We start from the raw sequence: 7,656 nt of genomic DNA, 5'->3' as shown, positions 1-7,656 counted from the left end.
AGATATCTTTCTGTCAGTGATGTAGATATTCTCCATTCCAGTTCAGGATATTCACTGACCTTACTTCCAGTTGGAACAACAAAACACCCAGTACTGGCTGCATATCTTCTCATCTCTTGTGTTGGCCATCTGCCAATACCCTGTCTATCTAACCAACCTGATGCTGATTGAGGCCATGATTTACATTGATAAGCTAACACATTGTCTGTATCATATATTCCAAATTGTCCTTGTTGAGCAATAGATGGTCCATGCTGCTGGTCAGCACCCTCAAGAAAATCAGTTATCATTGTGTTTTTATACAGTATTCTTCCTCTTATATCAGTAATATGATATTTCCTAGGAATGACAGTTGCAGGAAGAGGTTCATCATCTCTGAGTAGTTGTAAGAAACAATACCCAGGTGTAGTGTTCTCATCCTGTATCATGAGGTAGTTTCTCTTGTGAGGTTCCCACTCTGACCAGTCTTGTATTATATTGACATCATGAGTACAGCCTAGTATATCAAGGTCTGAATGAAGTCCTATAGTAGTTGTACCTTCACTTTGACTCCCTAGATAATAGTCAGTTGCATTTATATCAGTTAACCTGTATGTGATATTACTCATAGTCTCTCTCAGCATGTATCCTCTTCTCCTTCTCATCACAATTCTTTCATTGACACCAATGTCATGTAAAACCTCTGATAACATCAATGATAAGTTTTCTCTGTAGTCAGGTTCTTGAAACATTCTGTAATATATTAGTAAAAGAGAAAATTGTTTCAGTCAGCAGTCAATTATTTTATCACTTAATGTCCTAGAACAGAACATAACCGGAGAGCCTATCGGGACAATTTTAGAAACAAAAAATAAAAAGTTCGGGTAGATATCAATTGATCAAAATAATGCATTTTTTCTCTATTTAGTTGTGGTACTTTTTCTTCTCTTAATTAAGTAAATATGAATTTTTGTCCTCAGAATTTCGATATAAGAAAAACACTAACATTTAACACTCATTTAATTATTCATGTAACACTTTCTTACATAATATATCCAATTTAGATGAGAAATTTTGTAATTAGGCCAACCAAATAAAGTTTTAAACTTGCTTTGAATTTTGGATTTAAATTTCATAGAAATAATCAAGAGAAAATGTTTCTTTTCATTTGACCATATATGTGGAAATTTAGATTTATATAACACCACGATATATTGTGAAAAATACATTAAATGTAAAACATAATTATGTATATTTCCATTTTATTAATTAAAAATACATAATTCATTTATTTTCTCTTTTTGAGATTTATAAAAGGGAGACACAAAAATTAAAGTATTACCTGACATGGAGCTAAATATAGATATATATTGTACATAATTATATATCTGTGTTTCTTACATAATTAATTCTATATATAAGTAGATGTGAAATATAGTACATGAAATAAAGTTCTTAAGCTTACTTTTAAAGTTGGATTTATTACTATTCCGTAGGGGGGTTTGACAAGATAGGTGGAAATTTGCTATTTTTACTTCCTCTTTCGGTTTTGAATTGAAATGAAAGGGAAATAACTCACTTCCTCTTCCTATCAGTTTATATGAGAGTTAATTGAATAATGTCCATTTTGATCTCGATGTATAACGCTAGATTATATGTATAATTTTGTCTATTTAAATAGTATAGAATTTATAAAAACATCATATTTTTTAAAGAAAATAAATTAATTATTTTCAGAATGAAGTACCTGTATCACTCACTGTTAGTGTCATTCATTCGAAGATTCGCAAATATGACGAAAAAAAATCTTCATTACTTTTTGAGAAATTTGTACAAATTACCCACAGCACTTAGTATTACAGTCAACCCGGTCCCAAGTCAACCCGGCCTCAAAATTGGTTAACCCGGCCCCAAAATTGGTCAATCCGGCCCACAGTACTTGTTTTTATTTGGTCAATGTGGCCCCAAAATTGGTCAGTGCAGCCCCAAAATCGGTCATTCCGGTCCCAAAATATATTTTTTCAAAGGATTTTCTACACTTGATAATATGTTTGTACTAAATGATTTGATTGATCTATTAAAAAAAAGTAAAAAGAAACTGTTATGTGCCTTTGTTGACCTTAAAAGTGCGTTTGATAGTGTGTGGCGTTTTGGACTTTGGTGTAAATTATATGCTGTTAATATAAATGGTAAATTGTTGAATGTTGTTAAAAATATATATGAAAATGCAAAATCTTGTGTTAGGGCAAATGGGAACAAATCAATATATTTTTCATGCACTGCCGGTGTAAGACAAGGTGAAAATTTTATAGCCTCTTTTATTTTCATTATTTCTAAATGACTTACATGCTTATTTTTCTAACAGTGGTCTAGTCGAAGGCGTCAATTGCTATAATAATGAATTTGATGGAAATGTTATGTACTTTTTAAAACTTTTTATTTTATTGTATGCAGATGACACTGTTATTTTGTCAGTATCTGCTAAAGATCTACAAGACGCTTTAAATGTCTATGTAGCGTATTGTGATAAATGGAAATTGGTTCTTAACACTTCAAAAACAAAAGTTATGGTTTTCGCAAGAGGTAGACAAGTTCAACACAATTTCACTTTTAATAATGAAAATATCGGAATTTTTAATGAATATAAATATCTTGGAATTATCTTTAGTAGGAATGGATCTTTTTTAAATGCAAAAAAGCATATAGCCAAACAAGGAACAATAGCAATGTGTAACTTAATAAAAAAGGCTAAATCACTATGTTTACCAATTGACATCCAAATAGATTTGTTCAATAAAAATGTTAAACCAATTTTGCTCTATGGATGCAAAATTTGGGGTTATGGAAACATTGACATGATAGAAAGAGTTCAACTTAAGTTTCTAAAATATATTTTAGGATTAAAATCTTCTACCTCAAATACAATAGTGTATGGTGAAACAGGTGTAACACCGCTCTCAGTAGATATAGAATCATGATTAGTTTCTTTTTGGGCAGATATAGTTGTCCCAAAGACGTTTAAACTAACGCTAAAAATGATTTATTTAGCTCTTTATAGTAGTAATTTTTTAAATACACAGCAAAGCAATAATTTTATGTGGATAACGTGTATTAGAGATATACTCGTCAAATGCGGCATGAACAATATTTGGGACACGCATCTTTTTCCAAATCAAAAGTGGTAGACCGCAACAGTTAAACAAAAGCTAATAGACCTGTTTCTTAACAGCTGGTATTCAAACTTAGAAACTTCTGGAAAGTTTAAAAATTACAAGTTATTTAAACACAAATTCGAATTTGAAAAGTATATCACAAATACACATCCTAATTTACTTAGATATCTGATTAAATTTAGAACAAGGAACCATAGATAACCAGTAGAAACTGGATCTTGGCATGGGATAGAACTTAATATGAGAAAAAGTACATTATGTAATTCCTCAGTTGGAGTTGAATTTAACTACTTCCAGAATGTAAATATTTTGATCGCCAAAGAAAAAAATACTTAGGACCCAATGATTACATTAGACGAAACATTTATTCTTTTGATAAACTTATGAATATAAACAACCATAGTAATTTTGAATATAAGAAACTATGTATCTTTATTAGGGATATAGTTGAAAAATTAATATAATGAAAATTAAATGCAGATAACAAGTGTAAATTTATTACATGCACATGTTTTGTATGTTAAAAGTTCCCAAGGTACTCTCCAGTTACATGTTTTATATATGCTTATATTCTTTGTATGTATTCTATTGAACCTCGAAACTTTGTTAATATTTATTTACCTCATGTTGTCAATGTCTTGACCTAAGAGAAATAAAGATATTTGTATTTGTATTTGTAAAGAAAAGTGATAATGAATAATTATATAACATCAACATTATATTTACATCATATTACATGTTGTATGCATGTTTGAGTGAATAAAAGATGTGTTGTTGTTGTTGTTGTTGTTGTTGTCAACATTAATTCAGATGTGATAATCAAACAGTTTAAAGCAATCAATCAACAAAAAAGGTAAAGCTGTGAAAAACAAATCCTTTAAATAAGTTGGTAGTATCTTTCATGTCTGTATTCGATGTAAATTAAAGATGGTTTCGTGAGTGTTAATGCGATAATTAGGAAGAAATGCATAGAATTTCGAGTTAAAAGGTTTGTATAAATTAAGTTTCCAACAATCTTTTTTCAGTTCATTTGAATGTTTTTATTAAATACGTTCATCAGTATAATTAATTTAATACAGAACAGAACAGAACAGAACATATCTTTTATTTTCACCCAAGCATTTTTCAATACAATATGGGGGCATAACACATTTTTTATATAACAGAGAATGCATAGTTCCGGTAAGAACAAAAAAAGTATATAATCATTTAACACAGTACATTGCCAAAGAGAAAAAAAAACTCACACAAAAAAAAAACTTTACTAAATTACCAAAAAAAAATACAAACTATGGAATGATATATTGAGCAGGGGTTTGTTAACATTAAATCGATATACACCATTAATTTATTATTCTACGTGTAACTACATTTGAAAAAAAATATATTTGTTTCGTTTTTTATTAACTTATTTTCAATGAATATTTAATGTGTAAAAAAGTATTGGAATATAACTAAACGTTTGAAAAAATTGATATTGTTTTTGTGTTTAATCACTTTATGTCATTATGACTGATAACTGTATTGATTGTGGATATATTGTGCGTGACAGAATAGATGAATACCATAAAACTCAATAATGTCTGGATACTTTTTCGAGATTAATGTACAATCTAAGAAAAATGTAAAATTGCCTCCTTTCTGAAATGCAAAATATATAAATCTTGATTTAACAATTTATTTCAATATTAAGTATATATCTCATATATCATATGTTAATTGCTAAGTCTCATGAAGATATATTGTTAACAAGCAAATTCGTTGAATTTATATCCCCCGCCGAGTACTGGTTATTATTAACACAACAATTGAAGACATAAGGCTTTATTTCTATATTAATCATGGCATAAACAGTAATATTCTTTAAACTTGATAAATATTCAGGGCAATATCAGAGCCATAACTTTGTGTTAAATAGTAATATCTGGAAATGCCAATGAGATGTATGCATACTACATAACTAATAAAGGGCCATAAATCTGAGTTATAAGTATCTGACCGGAACAAGGCGACTATATCTCCTCTTAGTATCCCATAAAGTTTCATTGAATTCCAGCCAGTAGTTACAGAGAATTAGCACGGAAACGATTATTGCTCTGGTTGTATACTGCCTAAGTTATCAAGGGTCATAACTCTGAGTTTAAATGTCTGACCCGAACAAGGCGACAATATGCGCATCTCCTCTTGGTATTGAAGGTTCCAATGAAGTTTCATTGAATTCCAGCCAGCAGTTGCAGAGAAGTAGCACGGTAACGATATTTGCTCTATATGCATACTGCATAACTAATCAAGGGCCATAACTCTGAGTTTAAGTGTCTGACCGGAACAAGCCGAGGATATGCGCATCTCCTCTTGATATTGAAGGTTCCCATAAAGTTTAGTTGAATTCCAGCCATGAGTTGCAGAGAAGTAGCGCAGAAACAATTTTTTCTCTATATGCATACTGCATAACTAATGAAGGGCCGTAACTCTGAGTTAAAGTGTCTGACCGGAACAAGGCAACAATATGCACATCTCCTCTTGGTATTGAAGATTCCCATAAAGTTTCGTTGAATTCCAGCCAGTAGTTGCAGAGAAGTAGCGCGTAAACGATTTTTACTCTATATGCATACTGCATTACTTATCAAGGGCCATAACTCTGAGTTAAAGTGTCTGACCGGAACAAGCCGACGATATGCGCATCTCCTCTTGGTATTGAAGGTTCCCATAAAGTTTCATTGAATTTCAGCCAGTAGTTGCAGAGAAGTAGCGCGGAAACGATGTTTTCTCCATATGCATACTGCATAACTAATCAAGGGCCATAACTCTGAGTTTAAGTGTCTGACCGGAACAAGCCGACGATATGCGCATCTCCTCTTGGTATTGAAGGTTCCCATAAAGTTTCGTTGAATTCTAGGCAGTAGTTACAGAGAAGTGGTGCGGAAACGATTTTTACTCTATATGCATACTACATAACTAATCAAGGGCCATAACTCTGAGTTAAACGGTCTGACCGGAACAAGCTGACGATATGCGTATCTCCTCTTGATATTGATGGTTCCCATAAAGTTTCGTTGAATTCCAGCCAGTAGTTGCAGATAACTACTCCGGAAACGAAATTCGGACGGACGGACGGAAGGACGGACGGACGGACAACGCCAAAACTATATCCCCCTCCCGATTCCATCGGCGGGGGATAATAACTTCTCTGAAAACATTTTGTACTGTATTATGAACAATTTATTGTAAAAAATACTAAAAATGTCTTACATTTTACCTATATTATGTAATTATTGTAGAACTATACATTGATCATTGTAGAACTATGCATTGAACATGGTATAACTATGCATCGGACATTGTAAAACAGTAAATTATGCATGTGTTGCTTGTTTGTTTATATTGAAAGTTTTTATATAAAATAAATAATAAAAGATATCATCGTTAAACTTTTTTTGTTGTTTTTGTTGTTAAGTTTTATTTTATTTCTTGTTAAGTGTTTACATTTTAAAGCAAAATAAATAATAAAAAACATGGGGCCGGGTTGACCAGAAATAACATTGGTTTGGGGCCGAGTTGACCAATTTGGGGCCGGGCTGACTTGGGGTCGGATTAACTTGGGGCCGGGTTGACTTGTACCGCAGCACTTGCAATCAAAATAAATCACCAAAAAGAGAGGACAAAATAAACAAAACATGTAAATTATAACATGAATCGCATTTTTTTTACTTTTCTTCAAATCTAAGTACATTTTTCTCATGCAGCTTTAAAAAATCAACTTAATCATTTGCCAGTTTTTTTCAGGACTAACCAGTACTTGGGTGTTATATATTGAAAACTATGTTCCAGTCTAGGCTCTACCTTTCATATATAAAGTTCAAACCGATTTCTCCTAAAAAAAAATCACTTGAGTTTTAGTACAATGTAAAATGCCAACACAATGTTTGTCTAGACCACTGATTTCTCCTAAAAAATAGACTGGATTTTTAGTACAATGTTATACAATGTTTGATCCAGACAGGATTCCAACACACAGTGATGAGGAACTACCAGTACAGTTAAGGTCATGTGTCACCACTCCAGCTTGACAATACTTGAAGGTTGATTGCATAACTGCAGTAACTTATATGAAATATAGAAGGACTTAAAACAGTTTTGTGTCAACCCTCAAAATGCCGAAAAACCTCAATGTATTATTTCTTTGTTTAGTTTGGTTTTATGGTGAACCTACACAATTAAGGTTGATTTCGGCTAACTCTGGGTGTTACAAACAAAGCAACACCAGGGGTCAAAACCTCCTCACCTGCTGGAGCTAAGAGATGCATAGACTCCAGTTATTCAAACCCATTTAGTCGCCTCTTATTATCACACAGGGTTAAACGTTGGCTGCAATTCTTATGCCTCAACCATTAAAGGCAACCCTTCAGTCACAAGGAGAATGCATTACTTCTAGTACCAATGTAGAACCACTGACCATAACTAAACTTGAAACCTGTGATGCGGGGAAAATTGATTAAAGTTGTTA

The sequence above is a fragment of the Ruditapes philippinarum genome, unplaced genomic scaffold (assembly GCF_026571515.1).
Source record: "Ruditapes philippinarum isolate M1 unplaced genomic scaffold, ASM2657151v2 ctg1339_1_1_1_1, whole genome shotgun sequence".
NCBI lineage: Eukaryota > Metazoa > Mollusca > Bivalvia > Venerida > Veneridae > Ruditapes > Ruditapes philippinarum.
The sequence above is the reverse complement of the archived record's forward strand: the minus strand, read 5'-3'. Positions refer to the sequence as shown.